This window comes from Scyliorhinus canicula, chromosome 12, assembly GCF_902713615.1.
Source record: "Scyliorhinus canicula chromosome 12, sScyCan1.1, whole genome shotgun sequence".
Classification (NCBI taxonomy): domain Eukaryota; kingdom Metazoa; phylum Chordata; class Chondrichthyes; order Carcharhiniformes; family Scyliorhinidae; genus Scyliorhinus; species Scyliorhinus canicula.
This window is the reverse complement of record NC_052157.1, coordinates 123,480,064-123,507,084: the sequence shown is the minus strand read 5'-3', so window position 1 is coordinate 123,507,084 and position 27,021 is coordinate 123,480,064. Positions and strand designations below refer to the sequence as shown.

General features: G+C 48.5%; 1 protein-coding gene across 16 annotated transcripts in view; it reads left to right on the top strand.

Moving 5' to 3' along the window:
* LOC119974776 (peripheral-type benzodiazepine receptor-associated protein 1-like) overlaps window positions 1-27,021 on the top strand; it is a 378,013-nt gene that overhangs the window by 224,734 nt on the left and 126,258 nt on the right. The window lies entirely within an intron of this gene.

Genomic DNA, 27,021 nt, shown 5'->3' with positions numbered 1-27,021 from the left:
AGTGTTATATAGAGATTTATTGTTTGTTGAATTAAATCTGCTCCTGATTTTGTTTTATAATGTAGTTTTTACCTCTGGCAGTTGAGTATTGATAGGAATTGTGCCCCGAGTTTGCAGCTAAGTGTTTCTGTGACCTTGTCGCAACTAATGTTGTAATATTGTAGGCATAACCAGGAAAAGAGTCCAGGCCCCAATATGAAATAGCGGTGACAGAGAATGTAGCACTGGAAATCGACATTCAACTGATTCACTTAAAATGCCATATTTTGAATAAATCAGTGAACAGGCAGTTTATGTAAAGATATCAGGTCTGTTTTATTAGAAAATAATTTTTGCCTTGGTCTTGTGTCAGCTATATTTGTGAGCAGTTGTTTCTGAGCCTATATCAGATATTGTGGGGAGTGATTTGTATCTAAGATCTAGGACCAGGGATCCACCAGAAGCTATTATGCTGGAGTTTGAGAATTGGTTGTCCTCTAGGAGTGGGCCATATCTCTGATCTAGGATTGGGTGCATTGGGAGTGATTCATGTCTGGGATCTGAGATTGGGAGTGTTTTTTGTCTCTGATCTAGGATTGGGTGCATTGTCAGTGGTTTGTGTCTGGGATTGGGTACATTGGGAGTGGTTTGCCTGGTATTGGGAGTGGTTTGTGTCTGTGATCTAGGATTGGATACATTGGGAGTGGTTTGTGTCTGTGATCTGGGATTGGGTGAATTGGGAGTGGTTTGGTCTGGGATTGGGTGTGGTTTGTGTCTATGATCTGGGATTGGGAGTGGTTTGTGTCTGTGATCTGGGATTGGGTGCAGTGCATTGGGACTGGTTTGTCTCTGTGATCTGGGATTGGGTGCGTTGGGAGTGGTTTGTGTCTGTGTTCTACGGTTAGGAGTGGTTGTGAATATGAACTGGGATTGGGAGTGGTTTGTGTCTGTGATCTGGGATTGGGTGCAGTGCATTGGGAGTGGTTTGTGTCTGGGATTGGGTGCAGTGCATTGGGAGCGGTTTGTGCCTGTGATCTGGGATTGGGAGCATTGGGAGTGGTTTGTCTGGGATCTGGGATTGGGAGTGGCTTGTGTCTGATCTGGGATTGGGAGTGGTTTGTGTCTATGTTCTGGGATTGGGAATGGTTTGTGTCTATGTTCTAGGATTGGGAGTGGTTGTGTCTATGATCTGGGATTGGGAGTGGTTGTGTCTATGATCTGGGATTGGGAGTGGTTGTGTCTATGATCTGGGATTGGGAGTGGTTTGTGTCTGTGATTGGGTGCGTTGGGAGTGGTTTGTGTCTGTGATTGGGTGCTTTGGGGGTGATTTGTATCTGGGATTGGGTGCAATGCATTGGGAGTGGTTTGTGTCTGGGATCTGGGATTGGGTGCAGTGCATTGGGAGTGGTTTGTGTCTGGGATTGGGGGCAGTGCATTGGGAGAAGTTTGTGTCTGTGATCTGGGATTGGGTGCAGTGCATTGGGAGTGGTTTGTGTCTGGGATTGGGTGCAGTGCATTGAGAGTGGTTTGTGTCTGTGATCTGGGATTGGGAGTGGTTTGTGTCTGATCTGGGATTGGGAGTGGTTTGTGTCTATGATTGGGTGCATTGGGAGTGGTTTGTGCCTGTGATCTGGGATTGGGTGCAATGCATTGGGAGTGGTTTGTGTCTGGGATCTGGGATTGGGGGTGATTTGTGTCTGGGATTGGGAGTGGTTTGTGTCTATGATCTGGGATTGGGAGTGGTTTGTGTCTGTGATTGGGTGCGTTGGGAGTGGTTTGTGTCTGTGATTGGGTGCTTTGGGGGTGATTTGTATCTGGGATTGGGTGCAATGCATTGGGAGTGGTTTGTGTCTGGGATCTGGGATTGGGTGCAATGCATTGGGAGTGGTTTGTGTCTGGGATATGGGATTGGGTGCAATTGGGGGTGATTTGTGTCTGGGATCTGGGATTGGGTGCAATGCATTAGGAGTGGTTTGTGTCTGGGATATGGGTGCATTGGGGGTGATTTGTGTCTGGGATTGGGAGTGTGTTTTGTCTGTGATCTACAATTGAGTGGTTTGTGTATGATCTGGGATTGGGTGCATTGGAAGTGGTTTGCGTCTTTGATCTGGGATTGGGAATGGTTTGTGTCTGTGATCTGGGATTGTGAGTGGTTTTTGTTTGTGATTTGGGTTTGGAAGTGGTTTTCGTTTGTGATCTGCGATTGGGAATGGTTTGTGTCTGTGAGCTAGGTTTGAGTGCTTTGGGAATGGTTCATGTTATAGAATCATATAATTTACAGTGCAGAAGGAGGCCACTTGGGGCATCAAGTCTGCACTGGCCCTTGGAAAGAGCATCCCTACTTAAATCCACACCACCACCCACTCCCCATAACCCAGTAACCCACCTAACTTTCTGAACACTCTGGGGCAATTTAGCATAGCTAATCCACCTAACCTGCACATCTTTGGACTGTGGGAGGAAACTGGAGCACCTGGAGGAAGCCCACGCAGACACGGGGAGAAAGTGCAAACTCCAGACAAACAGTCACCCAAGGCCGGAATTGAACCCGCAACCCTGGATGTGAGGCAGCAGTGCTAACCACTGTGCCACCGTGCCGCCCCTGTAATCTAGGATTGCGTGCATTGGAAGAGCTTTGCATCCGTGATCTAGGATTGGGTACGTTGAGAGTGGTTTGCGTCTGGGATGTGGGATTGGGAGTGGTTTATGTTGTGATCTGGGATTGGGTGCAGTGGGAGTGGTCGGTGACCTGGGATTAGGCACATTGGGAGTAGTTTGTGTATGTGATCTGGGATTGGGTACATTGGGAGTGGTTTGTGTTTGGGATTGGGAATGGTTTGTGTCTGTGATCTGGGATTGGGAATGGTTTGTGTCTGTGATCTGGGACTGGGAGTGGATTGTGTCTGTGATCTGGGATTAGGAATGGTTTGTGTCTGATCTGGGATTGGGTGTGCCCACAGAGAGTGATTTGTGTCTGAGATCAGGGTTGGTTTTCCACTGGGAGCAGTTTTCTAAGTCCAGCGAAAATTGGCAACTCATTTTAAAACTCATCAGGGAAGAGGAAGACATCACCCCATAGTGTTCAAAAGGTTAGGCGGGTTACTGGGTTATGGGGAGGGGGTGGCGGTGTAGATTTAATCTGTGGTTATTTTTTATGATGACTTGTATAATTTGATAAATTCAATGTGTTTCTGTGTGTTATGGGGATTTTGGTAGTGTGCTCTGGAACTGCCTGAAAATAATCATTACATGTGTAGTTAAACCAATGATGGGTTTGTGCCTCTGAAAGGGGTAACTGACCCCTTACTCTATATCCCAGATAACTTGCTGTTTTGTTGGGAGTGCAGTAGCTGAGTCAGTGAGTGAGCACTGTGCAGTTCTATGCTCAGCTAAATTTCCGGATAGAGATTCACTATACAAAATTAATACCTGTATTAATATTTCATGAAGCAGATGGACTCTAAGTAAACAGTGCTGGTACTTATTGCTAGGAAATGGGAAACAAGTTACAGCACCAGGTGCAGGCGAGTTATCCACCAAGCATGTTTTCAGAGTAATTTAACTGGATTGCTGCCTGCTCTTTTCTAAAGCTGATTTCAATTGTTAGCGATGAGAACCTTTTTGTAACATAAAGTAACAATAGCTTGAACTACATTGGGGAATTATGGAATGGTAAGTTGAACTTTCTCATTCCTCAGATCCCTGGGGCTAGCCAGCTGGGAAACTCTGCTCATTGCTTCATTTATTGTTGGTGCCACTGTGCAGATGACACAAAATTGGGGGCTGAGTTAACACTGAGTCCAACAACATAGAAGAAAACATCAATTAGCTTGCAGAATGGGCATGTAATTGACAAATGAATTTCCGTACAGATAAGTGTAAAGTGTTGCGTATTGGAAGGAACAGGAGTAATCTGCTCAACCCCTCAAGCCTACCCACCAATACGACCATGGCTGATCTACCTCAGCTACACTTGCTCACACTACCCCATATCTCTTCATTTTCTTAAGTGTCTAAAAATCTGTTGATCTCTGTTTCGAACATACTCAACAACTGACCATCCACCGTTCTGAGGCAGACAATTCCAAAGTTTCTTAACCTTTGAGTGAAGAACGTTCCCCAGATCTCAGTCTAAAATGGCCCCGTGACCCCCCAGTTCTAAGGTTTTGCAGCCAGTGGAAACATAGTGGTAGCATAGTGGTTAGCACAAATGCTTCACAGCTCCAGGGTCCCAGGTTCAAATCCCAGCTTGGGTCACTGTCTGTGTGGAGTCTGCACATTCTCCCCGTGTGTGCGTGGGTTTCCTCCGGGTGCTCCGATTTCCTCCCACAGTCCAAAGATGTGCAGGTTAGGTGAATTGGCCATGCTAAATTGCCCTCAGGGTCCAAATTGCCCTGAGTGTTAGATGGGGTTACTGGGTTATAGGGTATAGGGTGGAGGTATGCGCTTGGGTAGGGTGCTCATTCCAAGAGCCGGTGCAGACTCGATGGGCCGAATGGCCTCCTTCTGCACTGTTAGTTCTATGAAATCATCCCAGCATCAAAAGTGTCAAACCCTTTCAGAGTATGAATGTTGTCACCTTTCATTCCTCCAAATTCTAGCAAGTGGAGGTCTAATCTACTCAGTCTCCTCACAGGAAAATTTCCTCATCTCATGAATCAGACTGGTAAACTCATGTTGCGCTCTCTCCAAGGCAGGTTTTACCCTTCCTTGGGTAAGGCAAAAACACTGAACAATACTCCAGGTATGGCCTTTCAAAGGTCCGACACAATTCCATCAAGACTTCTTCACAATTATAATTCAATTTGTTTAATATAAAAAAGTTAACATACCATTAGCCTTCCTAATTTGTACCTGCATGTTCACTTTCAGTGATTTGTATACAAGGGTATCCTGAACCCTCTGAATACCAACATTTCCTTGTCTCCCCCAATTATCTCAGAGGAATCGGAGAATCGCCCGGGGCCGGCGTCAATCCTGCCCCCGCCGTATCCCGAATTCTCCGCCCTTCGAGATTCGGCGGGGGCAGGAATCGCGCCGGTCGGTGGGCCTGCTGCATCGGTCGGCGGGCCCCCCTCAGCGATTCTCCGGACTGCGATGGGCCAAAGTCCTGCCGCTGACAGGCCTCTGCCGCCGGCGTGGATTAAACCACCTACCTGACTGGTGGGATTGGCGGCGGGTGCCGCGGTCCTGGGGCGGGCGCGGGGCGATCTGACCCCGGGGGGTGCCCCCACCGTGGCCTGGCCCGCGATCGGGGCCCACCGATCGGCGGGCAGGCCTGTGCCATGGGGGCACTCTTTTTCTTCCGTCTTCGCCATGGTCTTCACCATGGCGGAGGCGGAAGAGACCCCCTCCCCTGCGCATGCGCCGGTATGACTTCCGTACCTTAGGGGCGGCCCGACGCCAGAGTGGTTCACGCCACTCCAACACGCCGGGACCCCCCGCCCCGCCGGGTAGGGGAGAATCCTGGCCAAGGAAGCCACATACTCCTTGCCAAATGAGAGTCTGAATAGGTTACAGTTGCAAAAAGATCTGAAATCATTCAAAGTAGCACCATCGATAAATAAAACATTGGGGTTCATTTCGAGTGGAGTAGGTTTGAAAGGCAGAGAAGTTATGTTAACTCTATATAGAACCTTGTGTGTAATTATAGCCCAGATTACTGTACTTGGTTCTGGTCACTATTGTAAAAAGGATATAAAGACACTGGAGAAGGTGCAAAAATGATTTACAAGAGCGATACTCGAGCTGAGAAGGTGTACTTACCAGGAAAGGTTAAAGTCTCTAGAAAAGAGAATAGTGCGAGGTATTTCACTCTATGAAGGTGCCCCAATAAATACAATTGGAAATTCAGGAGGAATTTCTTTACCTGGGGAACAATAAGAATGTTGAAATCGCTACTGGAAAGACTAGAAGAGCTGACTGGCAAAGAATTTCAGTGAAACACATGAGGAAAAAAGGAATAGGAGACTATACCAATAGAATTAAACGAGGAACAGTAGATGGAGGCTCATGTGGAGCATAAATTTCGACAATGACCAGTTGGTCAGAATGGTCTATTCGGCTAATGGTGCCTTGCATCTGTGTAATTCTCTGTGTTACTTCCTTATTTTTCTGGTCCTCATTCTCAATCAACAACCACACTGTCCATACTCAGATAGCAAGTGGGGAGTCCTTTACCCTCAACAGCCTGTTGATTGATCAAAGCCAGGCAGATACCGGAGCTGATTTTCATGTTATTATTGCCCACCAGTTCATGGACATACAGTGTAAATAATAAGCCATAAACTGTAGTGCCAGGCATCCTCCCCTTTTATACATGGTGTACTCTTCTGATGTATCAGGGGATTGGAATTTCATGATATCATGATGTGTAATAATAATATGACAAGTGACACAATTACATCAGCCCATCAATCTAGGTCAGTTCCTGGTACAAGTTCTGTCTTATGTAATGGGTGCCCAGGAGATGCTCAGCACTGAGCTGTTCACATCAGTAAGTCTAAAGAGCCTAGTAAGAAAATGCATTCAACAGTTTGAACACCACTTCTGCACTGCTACCTGTTGGGTTAATTTCTGCTGAGACAGAGGATGGTGTGAGCCTCTGTGCTAGTTGATGCCTTATTGATTACTTATGTCAGTAGATCTTTTAAAGGCAATCACCCTATCTCATGAGTCTGAACAATCCAGAAGATCGGTGAAAGATGGTAAGCAGGCTAGTCTACACAACAGGTACTCTGCTCATTCACTGGCGCCCATATATCTACAATTGTAAACAGTTGGGTGGCTTGCCAGGAAGCTCCTGTTGTCAAAGAATCTTGCAGCAGAACCAATGATACCATTAAAATATGTGAATGTTTAACTAGCCATAATGTCAAGCTTTCAGCAATAGTAATAATCTTTATTAGTGTCACAAGTAGACTTACATTAACACTGCAATAAAGTTACTGTGAAAATCCCCTAGTCACCACACAATGGCGCCTGTTCGGGTACACTGAGTGGGAACTCAGAATGTCCAGTTCATCTAACAAGCACGCCTTTTGGGACTTGTGGCAGGAAACCACCCTTGGCAAGGGGAGAATGTGCAGACTCCACACAGATAGTGACCCAGCCAGGAATCAAACCCGGGTCCTTGGCACTGTGAAACAACAGTGCTAACCACTGTGCTACCGTGCCGCCCAGTCATCCTCCTTCAAGGAAGAACTAGTTTGAGTACAGATGAAGTATATTCCTATGAGGGAAAATTGATGGGCATTTTTGTGAGGGCATTGAATAGTCCAGCATGAGTTTTAGAGTCAAATAGAAAGTAACTTTGATTTGCAACAATACTTACACAGCACCGGTAGCTCACTCCTGGTTCTCTTTCTCGAGCCAGTATGACACTGGTCTATTTTTACAGCTGAAAGTTTAACAATTGCCCCACCCCTATCATTGGGGGAGCTCATATTCCTCAAGAATCATGGAGTAACCAAAGGTCCCAGCCAAAAGAATCTGGGCAGGTTTAAAAGGGCATCCAAAAGTTCTCTTGATGACTGAATGAATTGCTTTTTTTTAAAAAAAGCAAAACGAGGGTGGCCTGTAGTGAATGTCAGGCTCATAATACAGTTGAGAATCAAGCTGAACACAAAGAATGAAGAGGAGAACTAAGAAATGAAACAAAAGTGGCAAAGAGAGTGAGTGAGAAACAATTATTGGACAACACTCCAGACTTTTCTAAAAGTACAATATGTAAAAGGATTGTGGAAAGAAAGGTAGGCTGATTAGAGGGACTAAAAATGCAGTCTTCAGACAGGTTCATTGCTGAGGTACTAAATGAGCATTTACATCTATCTTCATGAAACAAGGGTCACTGCCAATGCTATGGTGATGGAGGAGGTGGTAGTGAAATTGGATTGGATAAAATAGTTGCAGAGAGGATATTAAAGGTTGGCACCACTAAAAGTACAACATTTACTCTTTCAAGATGGGATACATCCTAGATTAATAAAAGCAAAATATATTTTGGTTCTGGAGATCTGAAATAAAAACAGAAAATGTTGGAAAAGCTCAGCAGTTCTAACAGCATCTGAGGAGAGATAAACAGAGTTGCTGTTTAAGTCCATATGACTTAGAGTTTCTTCGGAACTCCTAGATTATGAGCAAGTAAGGGTGGAAAGTATGGGTGCTCTAGCCACACTCTTCCAGTGTTCCTTAGGTATCTGAGTGGTGCCAAAGGACTGGGGATTGCTGATATTGCACCACTGTTCGAAAAGGTGGAGAGGGATGAACCTGGCAACTACAGGTTAGTTAGACTAACATCAACAGTCGTGACATTTCTTGTAATTGTAATCAAAATTATGATCATAAAACTAATTGTAACTTGCAAGAACATGGTTTGGTTAATGGCAGCCAATATGGATTTGTTAAAAGTAATTCATGCCTGACAAACTTAAAGAAATGCTAAAGGGGCCCTTGTTGCAATTGCATTTCTCCTTTTGTTCCCTGGTGATAGCTGCCCCATTACGATTAATACCATGGGAACTTTTGGATGCACTTGAAACTTTACAGGTCATTCTATTTCATTTTCTTTATGTTCAGTCATTGGGTGTAATTGTCCCCCAAAATGGCAGGTTCAGTCAGAAAACTGGCATGCTTGTTCCCAGAGAAGCAGACAGGTTTCCCAATGGGATCTTCCCACATTTCGCCATTTTTATGAGGGGGGGTGTGTTTTGCACCGTCATTGGGAGGGATGGGGCTTAATCACGCCGGCAAGCCCAGCTTCACAGAGATTGGAAAAAGGACGCAGACTATACGGTCAATGGAAGAGTCCTGGGGAAAATTGATGGACAGAGAGATCTGGGAGTTCAGGTCCATTGTACCTTGAAGGTGGCAACGCAGGTCGATAGAGTGGTCAAGAAGGCATACAGCATGCTTGCCATCATCGGATGGGGTATTGAGTACAAGAGTCGGCAGGCCATGTTACAGTTGTATAGGACTTTGGTTAGGCCACATTTGGAATACTGCGTGCAGTTCTGGTCGCCACATTACCAGAAGGAAGTGGATGCTTTGGAGAGGGTGCAGAGGAGGTTCACCAGGATGTTGCCTGGTATGGAGGGTGCTAGCTATGAAGAAAGGTTGAGTAGATTGGGATTGTTTACGTTGGAAAGACGGGGGTTGAGGGGGGACCTGATTGAGGTCTACAAAATTAAGAGAGGTATGGACAGGGTGGATAGCAACAAGCTTTTTCCAAGAGTGGGGGTGTCAATTACAAGGGGTCACGATTTCAAGGTGAGGGGGGAAAGTTTAAGGGAGATGTGCGTGGAAAGTTTTTTACACAGAGGGTGGTGGGTGCCTGGAATGCTTTGCCAGCGGAGGTGGTAGAGGCGGGCACGATAGCATCATTTAAGATGCATCTAGACAGATATACAAATGGGCGGGGAACAGAGGGAAGTAGATCCTTGGACAATAGGCGACAGGTTTAGATAAAGGATCTGGATCGGCACAGGCTGGGAGGGCCGAAGGGCCTGTTACTGTGCTGTAATTTTCTTTGTTCTTTAACACAAACTGAAATTAAAGACCTCGATCCCCCTACCATGGATATCGGGACTCCACAACCCCCCGCCTCAGTTACCCCCCCCCCCCCCCCCCTCCCCTCCAGCCCAAACATTGATCACTGGCATCAGGGCCCCCCCAATGGGTCACCCTTCATGACCTGCCCCTTCTGTCCCCACCCCATCCAGCCTCTACCCTGTTAAGGCTCGTCCTTTGACACTGTCCCGTGGCATCCTGGCAGTGTTAACCTGCCAAGTTGGCACTGCCAGGGAGCACTGCCCTGACATGTCCCTGACCACCTGGGGATGACAATATCCTCTGAACTCTCCGACATGGTCATCACGTCTGGCCTCCTTTGTGGAAACCGATAGTAACTTCCAACAGCGCCGCATCATGCTGACGGGTGGGAAAACAGCATGTTTCCAGAAGATTCGGCATCAAGCTGACTTTGCATATTGTAATCTATTTAAATGCATGATAATCAGGTTCACACCCTTGTTGAGCATGAACATGATTATGTCTGCTTGGAGGGCCCAGGAACATCAGAAATGTTTGCCACCCTGCGCAAATCCCATTTCGGGGCTTTCCCGGTATTTTTCAGTCATAGCAGAGTTTGTGCCGGGAGCAACGTGGCCAGAAAATCCCTCCCATTAGCTTTCATCTTTCCCCTCTCTGTTCAGTTCCTTTTTAAATGCTGTTCATCTGTAACATCTATCAGTTTTGACAAAAGATGTATGCTTGAAGCATGAACAAATCTGAACAAAGATTCTGAACAAAGCATGAACAATTGGGGAAGCACGGTAGCATGGTGGTTAGCATCAATGCTTCACAGCTCCAGGGTCCCAGGTTCGATTCCCGGCTGGGTCACTGTCTGTGCGGAGTCTGCACGTCCTCCCCGTGTGTGCGTGGGTTTCCTCCGGGTGCTCCGGTTTCCTCCCACAGTCCAAAGATGTGCGGGTTAGGTGGATTGGCCATGATAAATTGCCCTTAGTGTCCTAAAAAAAAAAAAAAAATAATGTTAATGGGGGTTGTTGGGTTACTGGTATAGGGTGGATACGTGGGCTTGAGTAGGGTGATCATTGCTCGGCACAACATTGAGGGCCGAAGGGCCTGTTCTGTGCTGTACTGTTCTAATTCTAATTCTAAAATCTGTTTTCTAAACAAATGATATGTGACCTCCTGAGTATCTCAACATGTTTTAGTGGCAACAAGTGGTTGGTTAGATGATTAATGTAGGGAGATGTGGGACCTCAACCAAATGTGAGCAAACACAATGGTTGCTAACACAGGCAAACATAAACTAACTTTTTTCAGAGTGGTTAGCCTACTTCCACACAGCGCCAGGGTCCAGGGTTCAATTCCCGCCTTGAATAGCTGTATATGTGGAGTTTGCACATTCTCTCGGTTTCCGGTTTCCACCCACAGTCCAAAGATGTGCAGGTTAGGTGGATTGGCCTTGCTAAAATTTTCCCTTCGTGTCCAAAGGTGCTCAGGTTAGGTGAAATTACGGGGATAGGACGGGAGCCTGGGCCGAGGTAAGGTGCTCTTTCAGAGGGTCGGTGTAGACTTGATGGGCCAAATGGCCTCCTCCTGCGCTGCAGGGATTCTATTGATTCTTTTTATGGTTCTATGATTAAATGGGAGGAATATAAAACGGTATTATTTGGCCCCAGGCGAATGCGTCTGTAGCTAAATGTTACAGAAAAAATGAGAAGAACCCATAACGAAGTGAAATATAATAATAAAACAGCTGGAGCAGCTAATTTTTTCAAATACTGTGTGTGCACCTAACAAGATTGTAAAATTAGAAGAAGGCTTGTTGTAAGAGCAGTGAGTTGTAATTGGAGAAACAAAGACCTGGTTAAACTAGAATATTGTCCGGAAGATTAAACTGGTAGGGTGTAGAGTTTCCAAGAAGGATAGGTATAACAAAGAAAGAGGAGGGATGTGGCACGATTATGTGTCAGTCGGAGAAAATAATGGAGGATTTCTGGCTGACGCAGCAGAGAATGCATGGTTTCAAATTAAGGACGGTGCTTATGGCTGATGTAGACCTACGCAACTGGAGGTATGAAAAGATAGACAAATGCTTTTGCAAGTCATTGATGGCTGTGAAAAGAACAGAATATAAATCACAAAGAATTTCAGCTGTGAAGATACTCACTGGGGGAAAATATCAGGGGAGCATCTAGAGAGCATTGCATGGTTAGCTGCTCCATGGTTACAGAGTAGATGCAACATTACTTTCTCAACCTGTGGAATAGCGAAATCATGCAAGATGCTATTCTGGACCGACAGCTGTAAAAATGAACTGGGTGCGGTATACAAAATAGGAGTTGGATTGTACAAGATCACGTGAGAGATACATAGCTTAATAAGCATGGAGGAGAGAAGAAAGCATACTGGAGAGTTTCATAGGTAATGCTGACTTAATGGGGGTGAGTGAAATACAGCAAATGTTAGTGATGAACAATGATATATCCCCAATAATTTCATCCCACATCTCAACATTTTGACTTCATTATCCTCTTGTCTCCCCTCAACCTCACCTTTCATATAATCTCCCTCACCTATATCTTTGTCAAGCTCATCATCTTTTGTGACCACCATTTGGATACTACCCCCTATAATTGTTCAACCTTTCTCCAATCCCACTTTTTTTCCAGTTTCCATCCATGGAAAAATGTTCTTCCCATCAAGAACATTTGATTAATCCTATCAAAAAGAACTCTCAAATTTAGAACACCCTCACCTTTATCCTTCCACCGCTTCCTTATAGTCCGATTGTCTGCAAATCAATTGTTGGCTCCCTAAATGTAGCCCTTATATTTATTATGGCAAGTTTGAGAGATGCAAACGTGAATGTACCTATGTGAATAGCCTGCTATTAAAGACCAGACCTGGCTTAACTACAACAAGCATAGGAATTGGGAGCTGAAGTAGACAATTCAGACCCTCGAGCCTGCTCTGCCATTCAATCTGATCGTGGCTGGTCTCTTCCTGGTCTCAAATCCACCTCCCTACCTGTTCCCCATATCCTTTTAATCCATTTTTTAAAATCAGAAATATATCTATCTCCTTCTTGAAACTACTTAATGACACTATCGAGCATTCACTTGCTTTACAACTCCCCAGTCTAAACTGCCTCTTACTCCAGTATCATTCCTGGGAAAAAATGAGCCTCATGTTTCTTTATGACCAATGATGTCCTTTAACACTGATCCCTCTTCCAACATCTGCTCAATGCTAAATGTAAGGATTTCATGCACAGTATTCCAGGACCCTTGCCCCTTTGCATTTTAATGGAAACAGAAAATGCCCAGCAGATCCGGTAGCATCTGTGGACAGAGAAATGTTATCATACATCCCTCTGTCCTTTGTGGCTCTGTGTTTTACTTTTGGTTTTGACAGTTGGGAGCTGCATTCAGACAAAGAAGGTTTATTTTGGTCGGTCTCTCTATATGTTAAAAGGTGTCCAGGTCACTTTTTGACACAGATCACTGTGTTCTGGAAGGAATTCAAACCTACTGTTTTGTGGAAAAAGGGATTGTCTGATTTATGAATGTTGTTACTTGAGTGAATCAGTAAAAGGGAAGTTATTAAAGATTAAATGTAGAGTACTGTAGCTGTGTGGGGTATGTATGCTTATTGTGTGTGTTTATAAAATGTTAACTGAATGTGTAGCATAAACTTTGTTTTTGATTTAAAGTGCTAAAGGCCTCTCTTGCATAACACCTGAAGAGTGCTCCTCATAACCAAAATCTATAAACAGTTGTAGGTCAGGTGAACTCCATGATATACTTTGGGGTTCTCTAAACCCTGGCCCATAACACATGAGATCTACTTCCTCCTTTGTCTATTTACTTCCCACTAAGTACATGTTCACCTCGTTCCCCTTTCCAGACCCCAATGCTAACTGCCATAGTTAAGTGATTCGCAATTCCTTTGGCACAATCATATTTCCCTTTGAAGCGTCCATCATCACCAGATTTACCCAAAAAGAAGTTGACATTATCAATCAGGTTCAGTGACCTCCCCATCCCCAACTTGCCTTTCCTTTAAATATATCCTTGCTCCCCAATTCCACATCCATCTCTCCTGAAATTCCTGTGCTCAGTGATTTATTATTTTCTGTAAAGCCCTCCAATAGAGTAACCACTATATTTCTGCTGTCTCCTTCAGTCTGATATCTTCGAAAAAGCTCCATATATTTGAGAGACCTCCTGTGCACCCACTTTCGTTAGCCCACCATCAGTTGTAAAGTTATCAGTCATCTCTGTCCCACTCTTTGTCACTGCCTCCCTGTAGCTTTCCACCTTGACATACCATCTCAAAAGTAAGTTTCAGTTCTTGCTCCAGTATTTCAGCATATGCAGTACTTTAAACTTTTGCCCTTCAAATTGAATCTCAACTTTGTGTCTCTTTGAAATGCCACTGAAAAGTTGTCATAGCCATTCAACATGGGGTGTTAATTAGCTGGAGGCGGGATTACTGCCCTTCAATTGGGAGGAAGTGCCATCTCATTGAGCTCCCAGCCATCTGATTGGCCAGCAACTCTGCAGTGCCACTAGGAGCGCTGGTCACTGTTGGGACTACAAGCAGGCACACATGTCTAAGGGCAGGGAACTCCTGGGCCTGATTCCTGGCCAGGGTAGCATTGCGAGGATGCTTGTGTAGCACTGCCAAGATGCCCATGTGCCAGCGGGAGTGCCAAGGCACCACCTCTGCCCAGAGCCCAACCACCGGCGGGTCTCCGAGGGCCAAGGTGACCCCTCTCCACCCCTTTACGCATGGTCCACGTTTGTGTGGACCAGTACTAAACAGCGCCATGGTGAGGAGAGATCCAGATTGCGAGATCTCGTGAGATTTAAGGATGTTGTTGCATCACCGAGTTGGGCTCGACGAGGCCATTCAGTTGCGACCCTTGTCTCTAAGGTGTCCACTCAAGTATAAGTCATTCATTCATTTGAACCACAAGACAGCGGATCAGAATTAGGCCATTTGGCCCATCGGGTCTGCTCTGCCATTCAATCATGGCTGATATGTTTCTCATCCCCATTCTCCTGCCTTCTCCCCACAACAATTGATCCCTTTATTAGTCAAGAGCCTAAGGGTAACATGGTGGCACAGTGGTTAGCACTGCTGCCTCACAACATCAAGGACCCGGGTTTTACCCCGGCCCTGGGTCACTGCCTGTGTGGAGTTAGCACTTTCTCCCCGTGTCTGCGTGGGTCTCACGCCCACAATGCAAAGATGTGCAGGGTAGGTGAATTGGCCACACTAAATTGTCGCTTAATTGGAAAAAAATTGGATAAACTAAATTTATTTTAAAACCGAGAACTATCTCTATCTCTGTCTTAAAGGCACGGTGATTTGGCCTCCACAACCTTCTGCGGCAAAGAGTTCCACAGTTTCACCACCCACTGGCTGAAGAAATTCCTCTTCATCTCAGTTTTAAAGGATTGTCCCATCAGTCTGAGGATGTGCCCTCGGGTTCTAGTTTCTCCTATTCGTGGAAACATCCTCTCCATCTTCATTCTATCTAGGCCTCTCAGTTTCAATAAGATCACCCTCATCCTTCTAAACTCCAACGAGTTCAGACCAAGAATTCTCACCCACTCCTCATATGACAAGCTGGTGGGCTGTGGGGATATGGGTGAGGAGGAAAAGATCTCGCTGTTCCATGGTGATCATCTATTCACCTCCGGTGTGGAGGTACTCCAGTCACTCTCTGACTTCTCATACGTACCTGACCCCGCAGTGAACTCACTCACTTCACACTAGTGAGTTTCTCAGTTATAGAATCATGGGCAGCACGGTGGCGCAGTGGGTTAGCCCTGCAGCCTCATGGCGCCGAGGTCCCAGGTTCGATCCCGGCTCTGGGTCACTGTCCGTGTGGAGTTCGCACATTCTGTTCGTGTTTGCGTGTGTTTCGCCCCCACAACCCAAAGATATGCAGGGTAGGTGGATTGGCCACACTAAATTGCCCCTTAATTGGAAAAAATGAATTGGATACACTAAATTTAAAAAAACGTTATAGAATCAAAGGATGTTTCAGTGCAGACATAGGTTGCTGCACTCATGAAGTCTGTGCCAGTGTATTTCTGTGGATGAACCACCTAGTTAAAGTCATACCTGATTTTATATTTTTGTTGTTTTCTTTCAAAAATATTTTATTGAGGCATTTATATTATAAATTTTAACACAATGGACAACACCCCCCCCAAACGGCCAACATGGCTTGACATAACAAGCACCCCCCAAAAAATTTCCACTACCTTGCCCAACTCCCCTTGCCTTCCTCTTTTTAAACACCCCCCCCCCCCCCCCCCCCCCCCCCCCCCCCCCCCCACTGCTGATAGCTTAACTTTTCCCAAAGAAGTCGATAAACGGCTGCCATCTCTGAACAAACCCTCCCACGGAGTCTCTCAAGGCAAACTTTATTTTCTCTAGCCTGTGAAAGCGTGCCAGGTCACTCACCCACACCCCCCGACTTCGGCGGGTCCGAGTCCCTCCATGCTAGCAAGATCCGTCTCTGTGCTACCAGGAAGGCAAAGGTCCCTGGACTCCCGGGTCTTCTGACACACCAAAGATCACCACCTCTGGACTCGGGACCACCCTTACTTTCAGAACCTCCAACATAACGGCGGCAAACCCCTGCCAGAATCCCCCAAACTTTCGACACGCCCAAAACATGTAGACATGTTTCGCGGCCCCCCCCCCCCGAGACTTGCGGTTGCGGCTATACGGAGCTAAGTCACACATTCGGCAGCTCCCGCTAGCAAAGGACTTTTGGGCTCTTTTTTAGGGCCCGCAACGGCACGTGTTCGACGTTTCCTGGTGTGGGAAGGGGACAGTAACATTCCCCTGCTGGTGTATGGATTGGACTAGGAGCGGGGCGATTAAAAAAGCGGCATTGCAGCAAAGAAAGATGCGAGGGAGGAGGACCAAGATGGAGGCGGGCGGAGACCAGGCAGTGTGGAAGCAGTGGGCGCAGGAGCTGCTCCAGTGCTGTCTTAAGGAGCTAAAAGCAGAGCTGCTGGAGCCAATGAAGGACTCACTCGATAAGGTGCTGGAGACCCAGATGGCCCAAGGGGCGGCGATCCGTGAGGTCTGGCAAAAGGTCTCGGAGAACGAGGACGAGATCCTAGGCCTGGCGGTGAAGGTGGAAGCGCATGAGGCGCTCCACAAGAAATGGCAAGTGAGATTCGAAGAGATGGGGAACCGGTCGAGGCTGAAGAACCATTATTTTGAGTCCCCGGAGGAGGCCTGGCCCTATGTTCAGGCTGAAAAACTGGACTCGGACTGAGGGTCAGGGGATGGTTGGGAATTGTTGTGTTGCGTTCCGAGGGGGGGTTCTTTCTTTGTTTTCTGGGGGTTGATACGGCTCTGTTTTGATTAGGCCCGCCGGATGGGCTCGTGAGGGGGGGGAGTAGGCAAACAGCTTGGGAGGTTGATGGTCGGTGGGGGTTGATGGGGCCTCACGGTGGCGGGGGAGGGTGGCCTGAGATGGGGTTAGTGGGACTGGGCCTGAAGAGGGAGCTGCGCCAGAGTAGGCGGGGCCGGGCGAGGGAAAGCGCGGGCTTTTTCCCGCGCTAAGGGTTGAAGGGGGCGGGGGGGAGAACCAGGTTGCTGCTGGAATGGCCAAGGGGGAGCTGGAGGTGGTAGAGGAGGTCGGGGCGGGGGTCTGCTGCTGTGGGGAACAGGCTGTGCGAGGGGCGCAGGCACGTGGCTGGCCTAGGAAGGGCTATGGCTAATCGGCAGGGGAGGGGGGTGAATAGCCCCCTGATCCGGCTGATAACCTGGAATGTAAGGGGACTGAATGGGCCGGTCAAACGGGCCCGGGTGTTCGCGCACCTGAAGGGGCTGAAGGCGGATGTGCCCATGCTCCGCCTTCAGTGGCGATCGTGGTGGGGAAGAGTGGGTCGTTCGAGGCGTCGAGCATTGTGGCAGACAATGTCGGTAGGTATGTGATGCTAAGTGGAAAGCTGCAGGGGGAGCGATTGGTGTTGGTCAGTGTATACGCCCCGAAATGGGACAATGCGGGGTTCATGCGGCGTATGTTGGACCGGATTCCGGATCTTGAGACAGGAGGCCTAATACTGGGGGGGGATTTCAACACAGTGCTGGACCCGGCACTCAATTGCTCTAGGTCCAGGACGGGCAAGAGGCTGGCAGCAGCCAAGGTGCTGAGGAGGTTTATGGACCAGATGGGAGGGTTGGACCCATGGAGGTTTACGAGGCCAGAGGCCAGGGAATTTTCATTCTTCTCGCATGTCCACAAGGCCTACTCCAGGATTGACTTTTTTGTCATGATCAGGGCGCTGATTCCGAGGGTGGAGGACACGGAATATTCGGCGATAGCCATTTCTGATCACACTCCACATTGGGTGGACCTCGCGTTGGGATAAGAGAGGGACCAATGTCTGCTGTGGCGTCTAGAGGTGGAGTTGCTAGCGGACGAGGAGGTGAGCGGGCGGGTCCGGAGGTGTATAGAGAGGTACCTGACGACTAATGATAATGGGAAAGTGCAATTAGGGGTGGTCTGGGAGGCGCTGAAGGCTGTGGTTAGTGGGGAGCTGATCTCCATTAGGGCACACAAGGAGCGGGGGGAGAGGAGAGAGAGGGAGAGGTTGGTGGGGGAGATGGTGAGGGTGGACAGGAGGTACGCGGAGGCCCCAGAGCAGGGATTGCTGAGGAAGTGGCGTAGCATCCAGGCTGAGTTCGATTTACTGACCACCAGGAAGGCGGAGGCGCAGTGGAGGAGGGCGCAGGGGGAGGTATATGAATACGGAGAAAAGGCGAGCCTGATGCTGGCGCACCAGCTCTGGACGCGGGAGGCAGCTAGGAAGATTGGGGGAGTTATGGATGGAAGAGGGAGCACGGTACAAAGTGCGGTGCGTATCAATGGGGTCTTTAGGAGCTTTTAGGAGGAACTGTACCGGCCTGAACCCCCATTGGAGGGAGGGATGGGTCGTTTCCTAGACCGACTGAGGTTTCCGAGAGTGGAGGAAGAGCAGGTGGCGGGGTTGGGGGCGCCGATTGGACTGGAGGAGCTGGTCAAAGCGATAGGGAACATGCAGACGGGGAAGGCACCGGGGCCCGATGGGTTCCCGGTTGAATTTTACAAGAAGTATTTGGACCTGCTGGGCCCGCTGTTGGTAAGGACCTTCAACAAGGCAAGGGAAGGGGGGCCTCTGCCCCCAATGATGTCTAGGGCGCTGATCTCCTTGATCCTGAAGCGGGACAAGGATCCCCTACAGTGTTGGTCATATAGGCCGATCTCACTCCTAAACGTAGTTGCAAAGTTATATGAGGCCCTGGTGGCGAGTGTGGCTACGAACAGAAGGAGGTCAGAATATTTCCGATTGCACCGGGGGACGAGGCAGGGGTGTCTCCTGTCCCTCCTGCTCTTTGCGCTGGCAGTTGAACCCCTGGCCATGGCGCTGAGGGAGTCGAGGAACTGGAGGGGGATAGTGCGTTGCGGGGGGGGGGGGGGGGGGGGGAGAGGAGCATTGGCTGTCGCTCTATGCGGATGACCTACTATTATATGTGGCGGACCCGGTGGGGGAATGCCGGAGGTGATGAGGATCCTTAGGGAGTTCGGCGATTTCTCTAGGTACAAGCTCAATATGGGGAAGAATGCGGAGAGGAGTTTCAGGTACCTGGGGGTACAGGTGGCTAGGAGCTGGGGGGGCTATACATAAGCTTAACTTCACGAGGCTGGTGGAACAGATGGAGGAGGAGTTTAAGAGGTGGGACGTGCTGCCACTCTCCCTGGCGGCTAGGGTGCAGTCAGTCAAAATAACGGTGCTCCCAAAGTTTTTGTTCCTGTTCCAATGCCTCCCCATCCTGATCCCTAAGGCCTTCTTCAGGCGGGTTAATAGGATGGGGTTATGGGGTTTGTGTGGGTGCAAAAGAACCCGAGGGTGAGAAGGGTTTTCCTGGCGCGCAGCAGGGATAGGGGGGGGGTTGGCGCTGCCAAACCTCTGTGGGTATTACTGGGCCGCCAACGTGGCGATGATACGCAAGTGGGTAATGGAGGGGGCGGCATGAAAGAGGTTGGAGATGGCGTCCTGTGTGGGCATGAACCTCGAGGCGCTGGTGATGGCTCCGCTGCCGCTTCCTCCAACGAGGTATACCACGAGCCCGGTGGTGGCGGCTACCCTCAAAATTTGGGGGCAATGGAGGCGGCGCAGGGTGGGGGTGGGGGCTTCGGTGAGGTCCCCGATATGGGGGAACCACCGGTTTGTCCCGGGGAGATGGACGGAGGGTTTCTGAGATGGCATAGGATAGGTATTAGAAGGATGGGGGACCTGTTTGTGGATGGTAAGTTCATGAGCCTGGGTGTGCTGGAGTGGAGGTTCGGCCTCCCCCCGGGGAACACCTTCAGATATATGCAGGTAAGGGCGTTTGTTAGGAGGCAGGTGGTGGAGTTCCCACTGTTGCTGCCATGAGGAGTCCCGGACAGGGTTCTTTCGGGGACGTGGGTTGGAGAGGGGAGGATCTTGGCAACGTATCAAGTGATGCAAGAGGAGGAGGAGGCCTCGGTGGAGGAGCTGAAGGGTAAGTGGGAGGAGGAGTTGGGTGAGGAGATCGACGAGAGGACGTGGGCGGATGCCCTGGGGAAGGTGAATTCCTCCTCCTTTTGCGCGAGGCTCAGCTTAATACAATTCAAGGTGTATTAATCAAGGTGCTGCATAGGGCGCCCATGACCGGGGCAAGGCTGGGCCGGTTCTTTGGGAGAGAGGACAGGTGTGTCAGGTGCTCAGGGAATCCAGCAAACCACACCCACATGTTTTGGGCGTGCCCAGCGTTGGAGGATTTCTGGAGGGGCGTCGCGCAGACCATGCCAAGGGTGGTTGGTTCCAGGGTTGAGCCGGGCTGGGGGCTCGCAATATTTGGGGTTGCTGTGGAGCCGGGAGTGCAAGAGGCGAAAGAGGCCGGTATTCTGGCCTTTGCGTCCCTGGTAGCCCGGCGCAGGATTCTTCTACAGTGGAAGGATGCGAGGCCCCCGGGTGTGGAATCCTGGAGAGGGTCAAATTTGCCTTAAGGGGGTCGGTGCAAGGGTTCTTCAGGCGGTGGCAACCGTTTCTAGACTTCCTAGTGGAGCGTTTGGATTGGATTTGTTTATTGTCACGTGTACCGAGTACAGTGAAAAGTATTTTTCTGCAAGCAGCTCAACAGATCATTCAGTACATGGAAGAAAAGGGAATTAAACAAAATTCAAGAAAATACATGAGAATACATAATAGGGCAACACAAGATATACAATGTAACTACATAAGCATTGGCATCGGTTGAAATATACAGGGTGTAGTGTTAATGAGGTCAGTCAATAAGAGGGTCATTTAGGAGTCTGGTGACAGTGGGGAAGAAGCTGTTTTTGAGTCTGTTCGTGCGTGTTCTCAGACTTCTGAATCTCTTGCCCGATGGAAGAAGTTGGAAAAGTGAGTAAGCCGGGTGGGAGGGATCCTTGATTATGCTGCCCGCTTTCCCCCGGCAGCGGGAGGTGTAGATGGAGTCCATGGATGGGAGGCAGGTTCGTGTGATGGACTGGGCGGTATTCACAACTGTCTGAAGTTCCTCGCGGTCCTGGGCCGAGCAGTTGCCATACCAGGCTGTGATGCAGCCCGATAGGATGCTTTCTATAGTGCATCTGTAAAAGTTGGTAAGGGTTAATGTGGACATGCCGAATTTCCTTAGTTTCCTGAGGAAGTATAGGCGCTGTTGTGCTTTCTTGGTGATAGCGTCGATGTGAGTGGACCACGACATATTTTTGGTGATGTGCACCCCTAGGAATTTGAAACTGCAAACCATCTCCACCTCGGCCCCGTTGATGCTGACAGGGGTGTGTACAGTACTTTGCTTCCTGAAGTCGATGACCAGCTCTTTAGTTTTGCTGGCATTGAGGGAGAGATTGTTGTCGTTACACCACTCCACTAGGTTCTCTATCTCCCTCCTGTATTCAGACTCGTTGTTATTCGAGATCCGGCCCACTATGGTCGTATCGTCAGCAAACCTGTAGATGGAGTTGGAACCAAGTTTTGCCACGCAGTCGTCTGTGTACAGGGAGTAGAGTAGGGGGCTAAATACGCAGCCTTGCGGGGCACCGGTATTGAGGACTATTGTGGAGGAGGTGTTGGTGTTCATTCTTACTGACTGTGGTCTGTTGGTCAGAAAGTCAAGAATCCAGTTGCAGAGTGGAGAGCCAAGTCCTAGGTTTTGGAGCTTTGATATGAGCTTGGCTGGGATTATGGTGTTGAAGGCGGAGCTATAGTCAACAAATAGGAGTCTGATGTAGGAGTCTTTATTTTCGAGATGCCCTAGGGATGAGTGTAGGGCCAGGGAAATGGCGTCTGATGTGGACCGATTGTGACGGTATGCGAATTGAAGTGGGTCAAGGTGTTCCGGGAGTATGGAGGTGATGCGCTTCATGATCAGCCTCTCAAAGCACTTGATTACAACTGACGTCAGGGCCACCGGGCAGTAATCATTGAGGCATGTTGCCTGGTGGTTCTTTGGTACCGGTATGATGGTGGTCTTCTTGATGCAGGTGGGGACCTCAGAATGGGGTAGGGACAGGTTAAAGATGTCTGTGAATACCAGCTGGTATGTGCAGGCTCTGAGTGCACGACCAGGGATCCCATCCGGGCCCATCGCCTTCCGTGGGTTCACTTTCAGGAAGGTCGATCTGACTTTGGAAACTGTGATGGTGGGTCTGGGTGAATTATGGGCTGCTGGGGCACTCAACAGCGGATTGTTGGTTACCTGCTCAAACCAAGCATAGAATGCATTAAGTTCATCGGGGAGGGGTGCGCTACTGCCAGAGATACTGCTCGGCTTCGCTTTGTAGCCCGTTATGTTGTTTAGTCCTTGCCACAACCGCCGAGAGTCTGTCTGTGACTCTAGCTTAGTTTGATATTCTCTCTTGGCATCTTGGATGGCTTTGCGGAGGTCGTACCTGGATTTCTTGTATAGGACAGGGTCGTCTGCCTTGAACGCCTCAGATCTGTCCTTCACTAGGGAGTCAATCTCGCGGTTGAGCCATGGTTTCCGGTTGGGGAACGTACGTACTGCTTTCTTTGGCATGCAGTCGTCCACACATTTGCTGATTAAGTCTGTGACGGTGGTAGCATACTCATTTAAGTTAGTCGCTGAGTTCTTAAATATGGACCAATCCACTGTCTCTAAGCAGTCACGTAAGAGCTCTTCTGTCTCCTCGGACCAGCACTGCACAACCTTCTTAACTGGATTCTCCCGCTTGAGTTTCTGCTTGTAAGCCGGGAGAAGGAGCACAGTCTTATGGTCTGATGGTCAGCAACAGCAGCAACCCGGTGGGGAGGGGGGGAGGGGGGGGGGACGGTGGGGGGAGCTTGGGGTGGGTGGGGGCTGGTGAGGGTTTGTTTGTTTTTCTTGATTGGGCGTGTATATTTGTCTTCATGTTAATTATTTCTGCTAATCTATTATTTGTGTATACGGGGGGGGGGGGTTCTTATTTCTTTGTATTTTTGTTGGTGAAAATTTGTGAAAACTTGAATAAAAATTACCTTTAAAAAAAATGTTTTGCGAGCCCCTGTTTGTGGTTGTTAAAAGTCATCCCTTTATGTAAGACACACAACACTCAGGATGGTTTTTGCTGAGTCGGTAAATCTCTGCCTACCTTTAAAAATTGAGGGTGGGACTCATGCAGAAGTCTGCCCCCGTTTCCAACAGATCACATTTTAGACAGTTGAGAAAGGCAGTGGGGCAGAATTCATGAGGAAAACCAAACTCAGCAGAGCCTTTTCAAACTGACCCCATTTTGTTACATGAGCCTTAACCTGTAATATGGCAATCACAAATTGATGGAGTAGATGTAAATGCTCTTGAAGGTCTGGATAACTGACATGATCTTAAGTCTTTCAAATTTGCTTCTCATAAAACTTTGAAAAGCAGGCTGACGATGTCACTGAGAGTTTAAAAGAAAAACCCTCTGCTTGGACTGTTTTGATTGACAGGCCATTGGAAAAAGATGTATCATCTTTTCATACAGTTTCAATAGAGTTTTCAGTTGACATTTTTCCAAGGGCTATTATAATATGATTAGGAATACTTGGCTGAGTTTCAAAAGTGACAATTATCTCAGCAGCAGTTTCTGAGTTCACAGTTTGATAGTTTAAAGAGATTAGTTGTCTCTAAGTCTCAATAGAAATATGTTTTTAAAAAAGACTAACCATTTGGTAGTTCAAAAGCTTCAAATTAATTTTATGACTGGGAGATTTTTTCAGTATAACATTTGTGGGAGCAAAAGCTGCATTAGATTGTGAGAAGTTTATATATTTTTTCATCTCCACATGGCTGCTGAAGTCTGTGCATGATGGATACTGGGTGAGTGGCTACAAAGGTGGTATGGAGGATATGAGAGGCTGTTGAGGTCGTTGGGAAGCATGCGTTGGCAATGATCTTGCATGGAGGTTACATGGAGAGTATGAGGGGCCACAATGGCTGAGGGTTAGAGGACCAAACAGCTTCTGAAATAGCTCAGACATAGTCCCAGAGAACCAAGATGGGATTTCCAACCAGCCCGCCTTGGCACTCATCTGTTCCCATGGTCACCGATGCTCTGCTTCTGGAGTCAACAGGCCTGACTCCATCCCCAACTAACGCCAGCCAGAACTAAAATTATAGAACTTGGGGTACTTTTTAATTGAGCCGGGGTCTGAAGTGTCTGGAAATTTCCTGCCTAGGTAGTGAAATACAGCCCTCGATTATTGGCTTTTGGTTACCATTAAGTTTGCTCATTCACTCCAACAGTTTTAAGTATTCCTTTCTCAGGGAAAACCTTAATTCCTTCACAGATTTATGAATTTTCAACAACAAATTACATGTTCTAAATGCTGACAGTCAGGGTTGGATTTTCACAGAGTTGGAGAGATGCTGTGGACCTTTAAGAATGGCGCTGGGACACAAATCCAGGAATCCCATCTCCATCTCTGGCCCTCAATTTCCAGCAGCATGCAATAAGGGTGCGGGCTGCTACAGTGCATGAGCCTATGCTCTGAACATCTGACTTTGTCAGCTCCATTATGGGGATAGGCATGTCGATGCCCTCTCCAATTTTCAGAGTTGGGCCAGCTTCTCAACAAGTCATGTTTCACTGTTCCTCAGAGATGTTATGAACCATTGTGTGGATGAGGGAACCTTTTGAAAGGTAACTTCAAAAGGTCTTGTGCATACCCCCTTGCCAACTTATGCCTGTTCAACCACACCCCGACTGCCCCAGATATCCTCCATGCTAAGCTATGCCGCTCCACCAACATCCCATTGTCCTTCACACCCTGCATGCCAAGCTATGGAACTTCCATGTCCATTTACCAAGTATACATTCTGTAGACCCACTGAATTTTATCGTAACAATAGCATATATAAAATTGAAGAAAAACAGTCATTAATTCCTTACTTTCTTTAAAATAATTGTTTTCACAAGGAAGGCGGTGCGGCAATTGAGACGGGCGAAGGGAGCAGTCTACGAGTATGAAGAGAAGCAGGTGCATGTTGGCAGGCCAACTTCGGAGGGAGTTAGCGGTGAGGGAAATTTGTTCAGGTGTGGGATAGGGCAGGGAAGTTGGTTGTGGTTCCGGACCAAATTAATAAGGTGTTTGAGGAGTTTTATGAGAGGTTGTATAGGTCAGAGCCACCGGGGGAAGATCAGGGAATGCAGGAATTCCTGGATGGTTTGGAATATCCGAGGCTGGGGGAGGGGGATAGGGCCACATTGGAGGGGGCGATAGGGGAGTAGGAAATAAAGGACGCGATTGGGAGGATGCTGTCAGAGAAGGTAGCAGGGTCGGATGGGTTTCTGGTGGAGTACTGCAAGAAATTTAGGGATAAATTGGTGCCGCTGATGGTGGGGATGTTTGAGGAGGCGATAGGGTAGGGGGTGTTGCCACAGACTTTGGGGAAGGCATCAATCTCCCTGTTGCTCAAGAAGGATAAGGGTCTGACAGAGTGTGGGTTGTAGAGGTCCATATCACTCTTGACCATGTTGGTGAAGGTTTTGGCGGGTAGGTTGGAGGACTACCTCCAGAAGGTGATGATAAGATGGAGTTTGTGAAGGGGAGACAGCTCTTTTCGAACATTAGGAGGGTATTGAATGTAGTTATGGCACCGGCAGAGGGGAGGGAGACAGGTGGTGGTGGCGGTGTTGGATGCCGAGAAGGTAGAGTTGGTTATTTGATGGTGGTTTTGGAGCGGTTTGGGATTGGACCACAACATGTGGAGTGAGTAAGGCTGCTGTACAGGTAGCCGAGGGTGAGTGTCCGCACAAATAGCATGAATTTGGGGTATTTTGCTCCGCATTGTTTTTCAGTATCTCCCAATTTTGATCCCTAATGCGTTTTATAGGAAGGTGAATGTGGCAATCTCTGGCTTTATTTGGGTCGGGAAAGCCCCGCGGGTGAAGAAAGTCCTACTTGAGAGGTGGGGGGGGGGGGGGGGGGGGGGGGGGCTGGCCCTTCTGAACTTTATCTACTATTACTGGGTTGCTAACATTTCGATGGTTAGGAAGTGGGTAGTGGGGGAGGGGTCAGTAGAGGCAGCATCTTGCAAGGGCACAAGCCTGAAGGCTTTGCTAACCTGTGCCGCTCTCGCTGGCGCGGTACTCTACAAGCCAGGTGGGAGTGGCAGTCCTGAGGGTGTGGGGACAGTGGCGGCAGCACATGGGACTGGAGGGGGGCATCAGTGTGGTCACCAATCTGTGACAATCACCAGTTTGCTCCGGGGAAGCTTGACGGTGGCACAGTTTGCTCCGGGGAAGCTTGACGGTGGCTTTAGGAAGTGGCAATGGGCAGGGATTGAGAGATGCGGAGATCTTTTTAATTGATGAGGGCTTTCTGAGTTTGGAGGAGCTAGAGGAGGAGTTCGAGTTGCCAGGAGGGAATGGTTTCCGGGGTTCCGGTATTTTGCAAGTCGGGACTTTGTTCTGAGGCAGGTCCCGGACTTCCCGCGCCTCCCACTAAGGAGACTATAGGATAAGGTGATGTCCGAAACAGAAGTCGGGGAGGGAAGGGTCTCGGAAATATCTAAGGAGCTGATGGAGTGGGAAGGTGTTTGAATAGGGGAGGTGAAGAGGAAGAGTGAGGGGAGTATGAAGTTCAGTTATGGGTAGGAGGCCCTGCAGAGAGTTAATATGACTTTGTCGTGTGCCAGGCTCAGCCTGATCCATTTTAAGGTGGTCCACAGGACGCATATGACTGTGGCCTGGATGAGCAGGTTTTTGAGGAGGTGGAGGACAGGTGTGGGCACTGTGGGAGAGGTCCTGCGAATCATGTGCACATGTTCTGCCGTGTCCAAGGTTGAGGGGACTTTGGCAGGGATTTGCGGACGCCATGTCTGAGGTCCTGGGAGGGAGGATGACTCCAGAGTGCAGAGGTGGCAATATTTGGAGTTTTGGAAGATCCCGGAGCCTGGGGGGGAAGAGAGAGGCCGGAGTTTTGGCCTTTGCCTCCCTGGTTGCCCGGAGACGGATTT